The following is a 16,053-nucleotide window of genomic DNA, read 5'->3' as shown; positions in this document are numbered from 1 at the left end:
TTTTTTACATATTGATATCTCTGTTTCCCTATTTTCAATGTGTTAGCTTTGATGTAATTTCGATTTCCGTATCTGAGTCAATATCTGTTTGCTCTCTCCCGTGTTCTAATCTTGAGTTGTTAGCTGGTGTTATTGATTATCTAACGGTAGGACTCCCTTTAGTATTTCTTGTAATTTTGGTTTGGTTTTTGCAAATTCCCTAAAATTCTGTTTACCTGGATATGCCATTATTTCACCATCATATTTGAGAGACATTTTTGCTGGATATGTAATTCTTGGCTGGCAGTTGTTTTCCTTAAAGGCTTTATATACGTAATCCCATTGCCTTCTTGGCTGCATGGTTTCTGCTGACTAGTCCGAGCTTATTCTAATTGACTCTCCTTTGTAGATGACTTTTCTTTTATCCTTAAAATTTTCTCTTTATCTTTGGTTTTGGTAAGTTTGATTATAATATGTCTTGGTGACTTTCTTTTGGGATCTACCTTATGTGGGGTTCGATGAGCATCTTGGATAGATATCTTCTCATCTTTCATGATATCAGGGAAGTTTTCTGTCAACAAATCTTCAACAATTTTATCTGTATTTTCTGTTATCCTCCTCTGTTCTGGAACTCCAATCACTCGTAGGTTACTTCTCTTGGTAGAATCCCATATAACTCTTAGAGTTTCTTCATTATTTTTAGTTCTTTTATCTGATTTTTCCTCAAACAAGTTGGTGTGCAGTGCTTTATTTTCAGTGTCACTAATTCTAACTTCTACTGCCTCAGTTCTGCTCCTGTGACTTTCTATTGAGTTGTCAAATTCTGAAATTTTATTGTTAATCTTCTAGATTTCTAATTGCTGTCTCTCTATAGATTCTTGCAGCCTATTAAATTTGTCATTATATTCTTGAATAACTTTTTTAAGTTCGGCTACTACTTTGTCTGTATGTTCTTCGGCAATTTCTGCATTTTGATGAATTTCCTTTCTAATTTCTAGAAGAGTTCTGTATATTAATCTTTTGTATTCTGCCTCTGGTAATTCCAAGAAACTCTTTCCTCCAGAGAGTTTATTGATCTTTATTTTGAGAGCTTGCTGAAGCCATCATGGACTGCCTTTTTTATGTGATTTGATATTGACTGTTGTCTCCTCCTCATTCTATTTTGATTATTGTTGAGCAAACAGCAGGAAGAGAGGTCAAGAAGCCTATAGTATTCATCTTTTTGCTATTGTGACTAGTGCTGCAATGAACATGAGCGTGCATATGTCTATTCGTGCGATTGCTCTTATTTCTCTAGGATATATTCTTAGGAGTGAGATAGCTGGATCATATGGTATTTCTATCTCTACCTTTTTAAGGAGGTGCTCTATTGTTTTCCATAGTGGTTGTACCATTTTACATTCCCCCTAGCAGCGCATAAGAGTTCCGTTCTCCCCAAAATCTCTCCAACATTTGTTATTTTCTGTTTTGTTTGTTTTTTATTATCTCCAGTATTGTCAGAGAGAGATGGTATCTTACTGTAGTTTTAATTTTCATTTTTCTCATGGCTGATGATCACTAGCATTCCTCATGTATCTGTTAGCCGCCTGAATGTCTTCTTTGGCAAAGGGTCTATTGATATACTTTACCCATTTTTTAAATTAGATTGTTTGTTTTTTGTTGTTGAGGTGTTGAAATATTTTTTAGATTTTGTAGATTAGGCCCTTGTCAGATGTGTCTTAGCCAAAACTTTTTTCCCAGTCTGTAGGTTCTCTTTTTACTCTTTTGGTGAAGTCTTTTGAGGAGTGTAAGTGTTTAATTTTTAGGAGCTCCTGCTTATCTAGTTTCTCTTCTGGTGTTTGTGCATTGTTAGTTATGGTTTGTATTGTGTTTATGCCATGTATTAGGGTTCCTAGCATTGTCTCTATTTTTTCTTCCATGATCTTTATCATTTTAGGTTTTACATTTAGGTCTTTGATGCATTTTGAGTTGGTTTTTGTGTATAGCCCATCAAGAAATGAATGGATAAATAAATTATGGCACATACACACAATGGAAGAGTATGCAACAACAGCATGGGTGAATCTGGAGGGCATTATGCTGAGTGAAATAAGTCAATCACAAAAGGACAAATATTGTATGAGATCACTATTATAAAAACCCTAGAAAAGGTTCACACACGGAAAAAAATTCTTTGATGGTTACAAGGGTGGAGGAGCATGGGGAGGGGAAATCACTAACTAAATAGTAGACAAGTGTCAATTTTGGTGAAGGGAAAGGCAACACACAATACAGGGGAAGTTAGCACAACTTGACCAAGGCAAAGTTATAAAGTTTCCTAGACACATCCAGACACTCTGCAGGACAAAGTTGCTGGGGCTGAGGGCTGGGGATCATAGTCTTAGGGGGCATATAAGCCAATTGGCATAACACTTCGTAAAGAAAATGTTCTAAATTCTACTTTGGTAAATAGCATCTGGGGTCTTAAAGCTTGTGAGTGGCCATCTAAGATACAGCAATAGGTTCCATCTCATCCAGACCAAAGGGGAATGAAGAAAACCAAAGACACAAGGACTAAAGGACCACATGAACCACAGCCTCCACCAGCCTGAGCCCAGAAGAAGGAGAAGATGTCAGGCTACCACCACCGATCCCTCTGACAGGAATCACAACAGACAGTCCTGAACAGAGCAGAAGAAAAATGTAGAACAAAATTCCAATTCAAGAAAAAAGACCAGACTTACTGGTGTAACAGAGACTGGAGGAACCCCCCAGGACTATGGTTCCTGAACACCCTGCTAACTTAAAACTACTGAAACCACTCCCAAAGCCCACTTTTCAGACAAACATTAGACAGGCCTATAAAACAAACAATAACACACACGAGGGACATGCTTCTTAGTTCAATCAAATACAAAGACCAAATGGGCAACTCGTGCCCAAAAGCAAGAGGAGAAGGCAGGAAGGAACAGGAATTGGACAAGTGGACACAAGGAACCCAGGGTGTAAAGGGAGAGAATGCTGTTACATTGTGGGGATTGCAACCAATGTCACAAAATAACTTGTATAAATTTTTTAATGAGAAATTAACTTGAGCTATAAACTTTCACGTAAAGCACAATGAAATTTTAAAAAAAAAAAGAAGATAACGATGAAGAAGCCTGTAGTAAACCTTTGGATGAGTTTCTCTCAGCAGAAGTGAATCGCAATAGGATTCCAAGATAGATACATAGGGTAAGAGCAGGATATTGCCTCAACAGGGACTTGAACCCTGGACCCTCGGATTAAAAGCCCGATGTTTTACCAACTGAGCTACCCAAGCACTCTCGTACAGCAGCCCCCAGTACCTAAGATACATTTTGCGTAGATCAATTAGTTTTATATTTCATATTATATTTCCCAAATAAACAAACAAACAAACAAAAAACCAAAAACCGTTACTGACCAGTCGATTCCGACAATATTGTGAGCTTATAGGACTGAGTAGAACTACCCCATAGTGTTTCCAGAGGCTTTGGAACTGCCAACCTTTTGTTTACCAGCCGAGTTTTTAACTATTGCGCCACCAGGGCTCCACTTTCCAAATAGCTTCCTTTTAATTCTTCTCCTTGCCAAGAAGATATTGTTTCAAAGACGTTATAAACGCTAGGAGATTTTCGCTTCCTTCTGTCTTGTGTTCTGTCGTTTTAGAATTTCAGAAACAGAGCTGGGTTGCCTAGACAAAGAACTGCTTGGTTTTAGACCACATTGCTAGACCCAGAACCCTTGCCCAGAGGGGTTCAATTTTACCAGGTGATGTGATTTTATCGCTTTGTTTCTTATTTTCTCGCCTGCATCTATTTTTCTCGAAGCAACACTCCTGCTACTCTTCTTCATATCCCTCTGCTTTGTCTTGTATCTCTTTCTGCAGCTTTGGAAGGCAGAGGAGAAAAGAGTTGAAGGACGGAAAATTTGAAGACAGACGAGAACTTTCCGTAATGGTGGAGAAGCAAAGGTGCCTGGGTTTAATCTTCCGTATCTCTATGCTTGCTTAAGTTCATGATGCAACTTCTATACCGTCTATAAGCCGCTCCTTCTTTTCATTTCCTTTCTCCTCTCCCCCCTCTTCTTCCTCCTTCTCTTCCTTTTCCTTTTTCTCTTCCTCCTTAATGTCTTTCTTGACTGTTTACTGCTCACCTTCAAAGGAAAAGGATAATTATCTCGATGAATTAGTGTACATTAGGATATTCCATCCAGAGTATGATCTAAGATAGTTCGTGAGTTTTGACCTAAGCCTGGAGAAAATACTGTACAGGGGATCCGGGAACAAACGGGGAAGTTCGGGGATGAAAGAAAGACTAACTTTTCTGGGGAGCAAAGACATTGCGGGACAAGGGTAAAAACTATTGTTTACTTCTTCCAAATAACTCGGCACCTCCAAGAAACCAAGACTATGTGAAAACAGAGAGAATTTGTAATTGCTTTACTTTAGGAATCTGTGGATTTCTTCTCTCTCCTACCCTACCAATATACAAGGAATAGTTGGGGGTGGGTCACACAAAATCACCGTGGGTTGTTTTGTGGATCAATCCTCAGGGGAACTAGGGAACGACATTTAGGCAAAATACTCTGGAGTTTTTTCAATGAGACAAGCTCCCCTCCAAGCTATTTTGGCCCTCTTCTCTCCTTTTGAGGTAGCTTGGAAGTCACCACACTGCACCTCCAATATCAGGACTACTCTCCCAAGAAGGTTTGGGGCCCACTACCTTGTCCTACTTCCGTGTCGGGTGATTCTTCTACTTGTTGGTAGAGGATCAAGTTGTGAAAACCTATGTTATGAATGAATTATAATAAAATACTTTTCTCACATAAAAGCAGGCATTTCTGACAAGGGGAGCCCTTGCCATTTTATCTTTGAGACAGAAAAGATCTTAACATAACAACTTCCGAAGTGTCTCCTCCTCATACTGTCATCTGCATGCCTTCATTGCAGAGTTTAGTTCTTGGCTCATATTTCTCCACCCAAACGTGTCATCATTATCAGTGACTTAGACGAGAGCACTCTCCAAGAAATAGGTCACTTGTCACATCTCAGTTTATTAATTCTAAGCAATTGTTTTCAGAGGTTTCAGGTGATATTTGATTCCTTTTTTGAATGTTGTTAAAATATCCTCCAACTGCAAAGTTAAAACTTTGACAACGAAAGTTTAATGCTCCCTTATCAATTCTTTCACTTACATTCTTGTACAACAGAACTGGGGCAGTGGCCATGTGACCTAATGGATAAGGCATCTGATTCCAGATCAGAAGACTGAGGATTCGAGTCCCTTCATGGTCGTCTGTCTCATGTTGCACAACAAGTAGAAGCTTTTTGAGCTGACTTCCAGTGGCTGGTTCCTGAGGTGTTGCTGGTCAGGAGAAGTGATACAAGTGAAGTTTCTTCTTTCACAAATCAATAATTAACATCAAAGAGGTTTTGGAAACTTAAAATGGGCCAAGTCTCAAAAAGATAGGAGAGCAAACCTGTGTACCCACAAATGTTTATCATTCTGTTCTCTCAGTTTATTACTTCTTTGTGATGATTTTTCAAGGTTTCAGTGGGTGTTTATTTCTTTTCTTCAAGATATTAGTGAATCTTACTCTAATTGCAAGGAATTTTGAATCACAAGTTCTCACTTGTTCGTTTCTCTTTACTCTGTATAGATGACTTATCTTCTCCATCAATTCCAGGCATGGTTACTCCTCCCCACCCCACCCCCCACCCCCATCTCTTCCTGTTCCAAATTGCAGGAATGATAGGAGCTCTCTGATTTAACTTCTGGAAGCTGACCTATGATGGGATGGTTATGGTTCTTCTGACAAAGAACCTACAAGGATGCTAGAACTTCATTAAGCCAATAACCACTGAATTCCTAAAATGGGAGCCTGGACTAAGAAGGGTTGTGAGCAAAACTGGGTAATTGATGATAATATTATTGATTCAGTGACTGTCTAATTGCATTTTTGGTTTTGTCGTATGATACATACAGTGCCTGACACAAGAGGGAAATGCTAAGTGTGTGTGAGAGAGAGATGTGGTATGGAATTATTAGGAAAGAACTCAAGATATGCAGGCATATAATTTTGGTTTGTGTCTCAACCCCTATCCATTAATAAATTAGTGAAATAAGGCAAATTGCATATCCTCTCCATACCTGTAAAGCAAGACCAACAACGACTATATTAAAAAGCTTTTGTAAAAATCAAAGGAGATCATATAGGCAAATGCAGTCTGTAAAATGCAGAACATAGTATATATCGCTTTACCTTCAAAACGTTTTTCCATTCCCTCATTTCTGAGAATCCTTCCAAAACAGATTGACTTCCATTCTTCCCATAACCTACATGGATTATGCACACAATTTAAAGGTTTTGAATTTCCTGAGTAGAAGACGGAGAGCATACGTACATTTTTTCTGCTAAGTTCAACTTTTAATATCTCATAAAATCCTATACTTTAAGAACTCTTACCACAATCCCTCCATTGAGGAGATGTTCAAACAGTGCTGTACACAGCAGACTGGACCATCTCAAAAATGATACCTAAAATACACTTTTGAGACTTTCAAGTACACCTTGATTTAACAAGAATGCATCCCTGAATCCCTCCATATCGGAAACTTACAAGGGTGCATTTGGAATCCAAGTTGCTCTAGCCACAATATCAAGCAATAACTTCACAGTTACCCCAAAACTATCCTAATTGTACTTCACAAGGCTCAGAGCCAAATTAATCCCTGCTCTATCATTCAGCCCATACTTAAGTGACTGCATATCTTTTTGCCTGACATCTGTCTAACAGTCTCCTTCAAGGAGACCTTTGCTTCTGCTTACTCCTCTCACGTTCAATTGCTCTGATGAGCTGCCTTCTGGGTCAGCTGGGAACCAAGTTCTGTTAGAAAAATGGAGTCTTCTCAAGTTATAAGGCGAATTCATAGGATTCCTGTGAACATGGAGAAGATTCTTAATGGGGCAGAAGTTGGCAAAGAAAAGATAAAGAAAGATCATCTCACTTGGAAGCTGCTGCTTTTAAGATTTTCTTAGAAATTTCAGGAAGATAATGGTAATCGGTATGAACTCCAGAGTCCAAGATCACTCTAGAGGCAAAGCTTATCCCTTTGTTTTCAATGAATACCTTTAAGGATCTCCAAATCTTCAAATTATAGGGGACTCTCTTCAGGGTTCACTCTACCTCTGTGCAGAGATCTTCTCCCCTACAGCCACAGGCTTTATACAAATCTCCAGGGAAGAGATCTTTGTAACATTCTAGTCTCAGGAATCACTGTGCTTATCAAACATTAACATGAATTTGCACCTTAAAGTCATAAGTATCCAAATAAATGAAGTCCCACATCGAACTCCTTCTTCCCTGTTTCTAGCCCTATTCAATGCCCACCCCCCCTCCGAAAGAAAACAACATAACAACAAATGATAAAGCCCACTCCTCCTTTCCCAAAGTGAAAGGACCTAGCATCTCCACAACCCTGAGACTTGGGGATCTTCCTAAAAACTCTCCACCTTCTATCCAGCTCTCCAAATTTCCAAATCTAAACTGCATCATTGACCTTGAACTCTCAGCCTTGTGCCATCCTCTTCAACCCTTCAGCCACTTTTCTGCTCCTTGATTTGACAGTAGGACAGAGAATAAGGTTGCTGCGCACATTGAATGAACCGCTCTCAAATAGTATTGCAAATCTGACTTTCCACGTTCAAAATCTTACTCTTCAGACTCCCATGGAGAAAAGAGAGTATGTGAGTAGTAAAATGCACTGTAAATATTCCCAAACTTGCTCCAGGAGAAAGCTGGGCTCAGTAGCCTTTTGTGTATGAATTAGAAGTATGGGAAAACTGAAAGTACCTACACCAGAACGGAATCAGGATCGTGAATCCTAGATCTTCAGACTAGAGACCTGGTATACTGAGCTCTCCAGGAGTTTGATGGATTCGGTCAGAGTCCATTCAAACTGAAAACGCTCCGTGACTGCTTAAACTTTCTTCCTCATTCTTTCCCTAGAATATTAAGCCCAAAGACACTAAAAACCAGTTGCTGCACATACAAGATACTCTAGCCCAGAGCCCTCGGGGGATTCTGTTTCTAAGCTCCACGCTGCTGTGCTCGCTCGTAGGACTGGGTCAACGCTGCCTCCCGTGGCTTTTTCCAAAGCCTCCAATAACATCAACTGCTATTTGAGAAACACTCAACCACACTTGTGCTTTCCAAAATGCTCAGTGATGGAAAGAGTAGCGAGGCGCTCTCAAAGTCAAGAAATTTTGGGCAAAATGAGTCGTATCTTTTTGTGGGACACACGCTTTGAAAGCACTTACTTTAGCCTTTCTTTCCCTGAGGGCCTGCAAAAAGCATAGGAAAGATCAGAACTTGGTCTCTTTCTACCTCCGTGGTGGTCCCTATCCTACCTGTTCTTGGTGACTCATTTCCAAACCCTAGTCCTCTTCTCTTTGCCTTCTACTCCTCTGCTGCTGCTTCTCTTCTCGGCTCAGCGTCCTCCTTTCTCCCGCGATAAAACCCGTCACTCCTATTGACCCCCTCCCTCGCCCCCAATCCTCGTCGCATTCCATTTTCTAGACAGGTGTCCTTCTAATATAGTAGTGACTTAAACTATAGGTTCCAGTGTCCCTTCCATTCAAGAAGATTTAGATTTTCTCCATCATAACTGGTTTAACAGTCGACCCACATATTGGTTAAACGTGGGAAGCTTTTTGCGCCTCTGGAACTGATAAAAATTCGCGGACTTGTGTAGGCGTAGGGAAAGTTTATAAAAAGCGAATTTGTTTTGAAGGCTGTTCTAGCCCATAAAGCGCTTCTCTTGTGCTTTCCTCATTAAGGAAATAATTTAGTCTAAAAGAGAAGCTTCAACGACAGGGGCGTCCACCTTTTCTCCTCTCTCTTCTGACTTCCGTCGCTTCAAAACCAGAGCTAAAGCATCGTGGAGACGAAGCTGTTGCCACATTTCCAAATCCAGGTGCTGAACGCAGCCATTTGCATGAGAATGACTATTTGAGACATGTACTTGCCGCTCTTCGATTCGGTCAAATACTGTGAATTAATTAACCTCTAGTCTTATCTCCCCACCTGGATCTTGCTTTCCTTGGAGCACTCACAGAACTCAACTCTGTATTCACCTGCACTATCTTTTGTGTCTTTCTGCAAGCTTCATAGGCAGAGAAGACTTTTCAAGAGGAAAATCAGAAGATTTAACAGAAAGTTCAATCCTGTGGCCCTCCCCCGTGGTGCACTGGAATTGACTGACACTCAGGCAGTTGGCTAAAAGCAGTCCTTGAAGAAGCCAATGACGGCTGGAAGATCTGAGTCATTTGGTCAGGAATGTGTTTTTTTCCTTCTCGTGGCAAGTTGCGAGGCAGGATCCAATCCAGGAACTGGAGAATTGAATAAAAAGAATTTTGACCTGTCAAAGCTTAAGATTTAAACCGCTTGCCGACACCCATTGTGTAAATCAGTACTCTAGAATAGTGTCAGCGTGGTTACGGCGAGAGGAGCTAAGCGGTAGAGTGCGTGCTCAGCACGCACGAGGCACTGGGTTCGATCCACAGCGTCTTCGCCTAGTGGCTCTTTTGACTCACAGTTGAATATCGGCAGATTTGTTTCAGGCTTTTCCCACTTTTCTCTTTGTGAATATCTTTACTTGTGTTTTTCCTACTCAAAGGTAAATCTCTTCATACTTACTCACTTGGGCCATGGTCCTTGACACTCCTTGGGCCTCCCAACCTGACTGGTTAAGCACAATAAAGTCAGGAACGAACTGGAGACAAAGTGCTCACTCACGATCTGCTCACAGGGAAGCAACAACATTCCACCATGCCGTAGACGGCATGTTCTCCTTAGCTGCAATTAATCATTATCATTAAAGAAGTAGAGAAGAAAAGGACAGACTGCATTTTCTCTCTTCTATAACATATCAATTACACTTCATTTTAAAATTTTGTTAGTGGTTGCCCTAGAGTTTGCAATATACATCTACTACAAATCTAAGTCCACTTCCAAATACCACTATTATCACTTCACGAGTAGTACAGATACCTAATAACAGAGTATTCTGGATTCTTCCTTCCCATCACTTACAGCATTGTTGTCACACATTTCACTTATCTTAAAGCTATAATCAATCAGTGTATAATTGCTACTATTATCGGAGTCCTGGTTCAGTGGTTAAGAGCTTGGCTGCCAACCAAGAACTCACCAGCTGCTCCTTGGAAACCCTATGGGGCAGTCCTACTCTGTCCTATTGATTGACTGAGTTGGAATCGACTCGATGGCAATGGGTTTGTTTTGTTTTCTTTTCTTTTCTTTTCTTTTTAAGAAGAGGGGATTGCCACAGTCTGGGAGAAGATATTTCGATATATATTTGACAAAGGACCCTTATGTGGAATATCTGGATAAATCCTATAAAACACTAAGAAAAAGACTGAAACATTAATGAGAAAGAGCAAAGAATAAACATGTGCTTCACAAAAGAGTATACTGAATTGCCCAATAAGCAATTTTAAAAGGTACTGGTGTGAGGGCCATGAACAATACAAGATAGGACCTACCTGCAAAGGACTCTGGGGAAAAACCAGAGTACCTGACTAAGCATTGCCCTGGACCAAGGAAAAAAACACATCAAACACCTGACTTTAACTGTCAGTTGGAAAACATTAACTAGTACGAAACCAACCCCATCCATCACAGATTAGATACATTTTTTCCTGCTCCCCCTGCACGTATCCTTGCACGTAAAGAGTAGGTATATAAACCCACACCCCACACTGCCCTGCATGGGCCTCTACCTGGGTGACATTTGATACTTTGCTATAATGAGAATCTTAATGTCAACATCTGTATGTAAGTTCCCTAATAATGCCTTGTCTGATCAACATGACTTTTAATGCCTTTCCCCTACTGCACAAGTTCAATGGATTTAATAAATTTACCCCTTCAGTTCCTATTTGCAGCACCCTATGTCCCTTTGAAATACTAGGCAGATCTGGCTGTGGCCAACAGTAAATTTCAGACCTCCAGAGTTTAAAAGTTCAGCTTCTGTGAGCATTCTGTGTTTCAGTGGCACTTGTCCAGAATTGGTAACTCCCCATAAGTGGATACTTTATGTACCAGTGAAGAAAATCTTTCCCTTTTAAGGGGAGGAAAGAAAATCACTCCTGAAAACCCAACAGATCTGGCTGCAAGGTCTTTCCTCCTGTCGCATCTCTTCATTTTTTGCGGTGGAATGAGACAGACCAAAACCTAACCCAAGTTACAAAAAACAGAACAGTGATGACTAGAAAGAGAGTGTCCAGGAGCAACTGAGGTACTCCTTCACCTGCTACATCCAATGTATGTGTTTCACAGAAAAACAACAAAAATAACAAATCCACCAATTACAACAGCTAGCTTTACAAAATCCATTCATCCAAGGGTGGAAGTGAGGAAGGGGAGGTGGGAGGGTAAAAGGAACAGAGAGAAAAAATATTCAAAACAGTCCAGGCACTAGGTCTGGCAAATGTTAGAAACTAACTACAGAAAAACCTGTGGTCCTTTCAGACTCACGGTGTTAAAAAATTCTCATACTGGTGTCAGGAAGATTCTGCCTAAATGCACCAGAGACTAACTTTTCCTTAGAGAGAAGAAAATATGTAAGGGGCCCTTGACAGAGTGCGTCCTGCCTTCCCTGGGTCAGGGGACGTGAGCAGGGAAAAAATCTGCCACATCCTCCCAATCCCACCATCCCCTATGGATGGCATGTGAAGTCAGTGGCCTGAGGCAGCCTTCAGTTTGGTAGGAGATGGATGTGATTAAGTGCTACGGCTGCTAACTAAAAAGTCGGCAGTTCAAATCCACCAGCCAATCCTCGGAAATCTTACAGGGCAGTTCTACTCTGTCCTATAGGGTCCTACGAGTTAGAATCAACTCGATGGCAACGGGTTTGGTTTTGGTTTGGATGTTGCGAAGAGAGCTTGTCTGCAGAGTTGAATTACTCAAAGCAGACTGCAGTTAAACTGTCTTGTGGAAGGGTCTGTTGCTTAAGAAGACCACCAAGGAGAAGAGGCTTAACTAAAAAAGGTATGCTTTGCTAGGGGTCTTTCCTTCATTGACTCTGATAATGAGTAAAGGGAAGAGGATGGAGAAGAGGCAGCCACTGATAAAGTATGAGGACTGCATTCCTGTGACCAAAGCCAAGGGCAAACCAAATCCAAAGTAGTAAGGCCAGCTCCTTTCTGTGTTTGACAACCGCTGGTACATTTCAATTCCTTTATTGAACCAGCAATATTCAAAGCAGTATAGTGAATACAGAAGGAACATATACAGGAAACTAACCAGCTGACCAAGATGGATGGGGAAGAGACTCACAAACATCCCCTGGAGAAGGAAAAGAGCCTGCAGCAAAAGGTTGAAAAGCATATCAGCAATTATTTTGCTGACACTAGGAAATGGGTGAGGCTTCCTCCCTGATAGATCAAATGCCAAATCAGCTATATCTTGGAAAGGCATTGACAACTTTGCTAAGCACAGAGGGAGCACTCATAGAGCTCTGAAAATTGACATGAGGAAGAATTCCAGCCATGACCAAACAACTCCATGCAGTGATGGATCACCAATACTTTGTGCTGTTACTGACTGAAGCACAGAAATAAACACTTGGTAAAACAAGAGGAGACTCATGCAGAATACTCCTCCATTCTAAGCGCAGCACTGGAAAATTCTACCAACAATACGTGACTCACTCTCTTGCTTTGGCTCCATGTTCTGGGCTCTCCTCTGTGTCAGGACACTACTTGCCCTTCTTTGATGCTGTTCCTCCCTCTTTTGCAGTATTGGAGCCTCCAGCTTTGAGATGGTACAGATACCTTAGATGGAGTCTTTGATTTTCCTGGCAAGGTCCTGGAGAAAAGTTTTGACACTGTCAGCCATCTCTTCACCACCCTTCACTATCAACTACAAAAGGAGAGAGAAGTGCCTCAAAAATCTCTCATCATGACGGGTGAGGCAGCAGCTCCTCTAAGGGCTCATGCCTCTCCTCCGTGGCTGTGATCCAAACAGATCCTTGAAAAAACAGTAACTAAACTCCATGGACTCATGGACAGAGGAGGATGGTAAATATTGGTTACAGGCATTCCGTAGTCGGCAGGATTCAAACCTGCACAGGAACACCCCAATGGATTTCTAGTCCATTGGCTTAACCACTTGGCCATGACTACACATGGTTCTATAGTTCCCTTTTTCTCCCCTGGAATCTGACTTGTGCCCCTCGTAGCCACTGCCGCAGTTTGTCTGGTGGGGTGCAACAACTGGAGGTCATTAATTGTAATGAAAACGCAAATTAAAAACACAGTGAAATAATACTCCCTTTCACCAAAATTGCTTTAGTTAAAAGAACTGAATAATTAAGTTTTATGCATTTTACTCTGTATACTAAGCCTCAATTTAAATAAAAAGAAAAAAGAAAAAGGATTTCCTTGAGTATTTTCTCACCCTTAGTACATCCTATCTCTTGTTAGTGCTGTTCAAATTGTGGTCGCAGATTGGTGCCTTCTAAGAACAGTGTTTTACCTGTCTGTGAGCATTAGAAACTTTTGTAAACATATTGGACACCTCTTATTAAAGTAAAGCAATTTCAGGAATCAGACGAGTGGAATGTGGTGCTGGCCACTTAATGGTCAAGCAGTGGAACTGTGTTGTCATTTAGGATATCGTAAGATTGGCTTGACACCTAGAACCCAAGAGAATATACAAATCTGAGGAAATATTATTTACTTTTGTAATTATTTTAAAATGATATTAATATTAATAAGCCTGCTTTATATATTTATATTTTACTATTATTAGCTAATAAAACAGTTGCCTTCCAGTTGATTCTGACGAATGGTGACCTCACACGCATCAGAGTACAATTGTGCTCCATAGGGTTTTCAATGGCTTATTTTTTTTCAGATGTAGATAGCCCAGTCTTTCTTCCCAGGGCTTCTGGGTGGATTCCAACATCCAACTCTTTGGTTATGAGCCCGACGTGTTAACCGTTTGCATCACCCAGGGACTCCGTTAGCTAAACAAGGGAGTAAAATTAATATTATTTATTTGTAACTCTGATTTGTATGTGGGGAAACAAGGTTAAGAAGGTTAGAGAAGCCAGAAGATAACTAATGTATGTGCCAGAAAGTTGTGGTCTGAAAACAGGCCTCTGGCGTGACTAAAATAAAGAAGAGAATGGAAAATAAAGAAGAAATTCTCCATTCAGTGACAGTGCATCTTTCAGAATCCGCCTCTCTGGAATGAACAGGAAATCGCAGCAGCTGAAGACCATCTGCAAAGTGAATTTTAATAAAAGCCCTCTGTGAGTCCGGACAGGTTCTCAAACCTCAGTCTCCTATGAACAAAGAGTCAAGGCTTTCTGCCTTAACCACATTTTGGTGCAGCTGCCAATTTGGATGTAAGTTTTTAAAGTATTTCCTCCAAAAATATTCTAGATTCTTTTATAAATTCTTTCTCCCTGATGGGAGGTCCAAGGATTCTCAGTTCAGAGAAAAACGTTTACCTACCTTCCGTTTCTCCCAGTTCTGCAGTTGGCCTGAACGAGCCTCGGCCTATGCTAGGGAGATGTTACCCTGGTCTTATAGGGGACGGAAGAAATTATCAAGTGATATGGTAAATAAAGATATCAACTACACGTGAATCTCAATACAGAGATTAAAATGGGCGTGTATGGGACTAGGAGTGCACTGAACTATTGTGAAAAAGTCATTCTGGAGTGCACAGGAGAGAAGAGGGAGGAGAGAGAGGAACATCAGCTGATGGAGAAACGAAAGAGGTGGGGTGGGGTGGGGTGAAATGAAGGAAGAGAAGGACAAAAAGAAGAGAGAGGAAGAGGGCAAGGAAAAGCATTCTCAAATTGATTAGGATTTGGATGGGTGGCGTGGAACGGTAAGTGTAAGCCTCATTCTCTCCAGTGCTTCCTCCAGGGGTGGGCGAAGAGAAAAGCCCCTTTTCTCCTAATAGAAGCAGGCTTGTCCCAGAAGAGGATTCAGTTCATTTTGCCCAAGACTGCCTTGCCCTGTAGGGTTGCTATGAGTCAGAATCCACTCTATGGCAACAGGTTTGGTTTGTGTGTATGTGTGTGTGTCTGTGCATGTGTGTTTTGGTCTTGCCTTTGAGAGGGAGGTAGACAAGCTGAGCACTGTGGAGCGCACACATGAGATTGAATTTTTGTTTGAGGTCCAGACGTCCTTGATTCTGGTGCCTTCATTGTGGCTGCAAAAATTTCCCGATTTCCGTGCGTGGATGTGGTGGGAGCGGTGTTGAGAGAAGAAGCAGAATGTGCAGTCGGCTTTGAGATTAAGCACCTCTGAGACTGAGGAAGTTTACTATGTTTTGCTTCAAATGCAAATAATAAATAAGAAAGTTCCCATTTGTTTCCTCCAGGTATTTCTAAATCTTAAATGAAGCCTTTGAGACACACTTTTTTCTAAAGAAATTCTATCTGGCTCCTCTCCACATCCTGCTCTTAGCTCAAAAGGAGTCTAAAGAGGGGGACTGTGACCACAGAAAGTCAGAGACTCTGTACAACCGGTAATAATTACATACTCAGCCACCATTTCCTCAGTCCTAGTACAGGCACAGAGGCAATGCAGGTTAGTCCCTTACAAGTCAAGTGACCGCAAAATTGGCTTAGGGATGGCCTGTAATAGATGTTAGAAGGTGAAGAGTTACAGCTTTTAGAGAGAAGAGAAAAGGGGACGATGCATTATAAAAGCCCTCCAGGTCTTCTCACTTCCTTTACTATTACTCATCCTCCCTTTCCTACGGAGAAATTAGCCTTTTCTTTGCCTTCAAGGCTTCCTTTGTAAGGTCTCTCTACAAGATTTTCTCCTGGTTTAGGACAAAACACAAACACCCTTTTAGTTCGTGTTCTGGATTGTATGATCAAATCCACGTTGATTCATCACGATTGTTACTAATATTCTCAGAATCAATAATTGAAAATATTTATATGGAAATGTAAAATTGTTCCACAAAGATGTGACAACAGTCCTGAAACAATGTAGACCTTACCTGAGGTCTTTGGGTGA

At 40.9% G+C, this 16,053-nt stretch overlaps 1 non-coding gene and 1 pseudogene across 1 annotated transcript; both read right to left on the bottom strand.

Moving 5' to 3' along the window:
- Window positions 1-3,207: 3,207 nt before the first annotated feature.
- TRNAK-UUU (transfer RNA lysine (anticodon UUU)) lies at window positions 3,208-3,280 on the bottom strand. The gene has a single exon. It is a non-coding gene; the product is annotated as a tRNA-Lys (tRNA).
- Window positions 3,281-12,012: 8,732 nt separating this feature from the next.
- On the bottom strand, window positions 12,013-12,901 carry LOC101345065 (etoposide-induced protein 2.4 homolog; annotated as a pseudogene).
- Window positions 12,902-16,053: the final 3,152 nt, after the last annotated feature.

This window comes from Trichechus manatus, unplaced genomic scaffold, assembly GCF_000243295.1.
Source record: "Trichechus manatus latirostris isolate Lorelei unplaced genomic scaffold, TriManLat1.0 scaffold00180, whole genome shotgun sequence".
Taxonomy (NCBI): domain Eukaryota; kingdom Metazoa; phylum Chordata; class Mammalia; order Sirenia; family Trichechidae; genus Trichechus; species Trichechus manatus.
Note: the sequence above shows the minus strand (reverse complement) of the source record. Positions and strands in the feature narration are given on the sequence as shown.